The sequence below is a fragment of the Corvus hawaiiensis genome, chromosome 8 (assembly GCF_020740725.1).
Source record: "Corvus hawaiiensis isolate bCorHaw1 chromosome 8, bCorHaw1.pri.cur, whole genome shotgun sequence".
Lineage (NCBI taxonomy): Eukaryota > Metazoa > Chordata > Aves > Passeriformes > Corvidae > Corvus > Corvus hawaiiensis.
Window position 1 is genome coordinate 16,085,148 of NC_063220.1, and position 1,272 is coordinate 16,086,419.

The following is a 1,272-nucleotide window of genomic DNA, read 5'->3' on the forward strand; positions in this document are numbered from 1 at the left end:
CTTAGTGTATTTTGTCAGTTAAACAAAAAGCCTGTAGCAAAACTTCTGAATGGAAACTGTGTTTTGTTTTAATGCATACCTAAGGATTTATATAATTAATTATAAGTTGACAGACCAAAGAAATATCTTTGTGATGAAAAAAGAATTACTTTAAGACTTACAGCTGACATTGAGTTTTTTTTCCTCCTTTCTAGTGATCAATAAAGGATGTAGGGGAATGTGTTTCTCAAACATTTAAATCAAAAGAATTGTTGCAATATGGGCAACTTCCAGTAACAGCACGGGGCTTGGGAGTGACTAGATATCCTTAGGCTGGCTGATGTGCAGCATTGATCTGGACAATACATTGATCCCTCTTCATTGAGAAAGATAAGACTGACTGAAGGAATTGTATTTTTCACTGATAGCAAATTTTTGTCCCGTTATTTTCAGGACAGGGAATATGAAATGTTATCTAGCATTTCTCAGTATACACTTACCTGTAACTTGGTTTCTCTTAGACTTCAGTACCTCAACATAAAGGCACAAATTACCTGCGCCGTGATTATATAAATACACAGGAGATGCTTCTCCCCTTCTCTGTTTTCTTCTGCCTTAAACTCTTAGACAGATCCCTACTTTACTTTTTTTTTTTTGCTTGTGTGGTTCTGTCCTGTAAAACCAAGAAGTATGTGTGCCAAAATTTGCCCAGCATTCCTAAGCTTTCCTAAGATACAGAAGTCCAGATAGGCTTTGTTAATTAATTTCAAGCCTTGCCCAAGAGCTTGAGTGATAAAACTCACTGTCCAAAAGGGCAACTCCCAGGACATGTCCATGAAGAAGTATTGCTGTGAGTGAAAAATGTGCTCTGCAAACAGGGATGAACTGTCCATTGGACCATGGCCCCTATGCCTTCAGAAGGTTTGAAGACCTGTGGCCACTTTGTTCACTCTTGCCCGTTAAGTTATTCACATGCTCTGGATATTTAATGGCTTTTGCTCCTCTGAATACTGTGAGCATAAAGCAGTTATTTCTGGTGTACTATACTAAGTTGTTCAGTAGAAAAATTCCATTCCAGAACCACTAAAAGCAAACAGGAGACATGACTTGAAACTGCCTTAACCAAACAGCTCAGCAGCACTTGTCAAAACATATCGTGCAGGCACCTCATGTAATGCTGGATGACTAAGCCATGGAAAAGCAATTGCCTAAGCAGTGGTCCTCCACAGGAAGTCCTGTGCTTTTAAATAAAAAATAAAATTGTGCAACTCCTGGATTCAGACCACTCTGTGG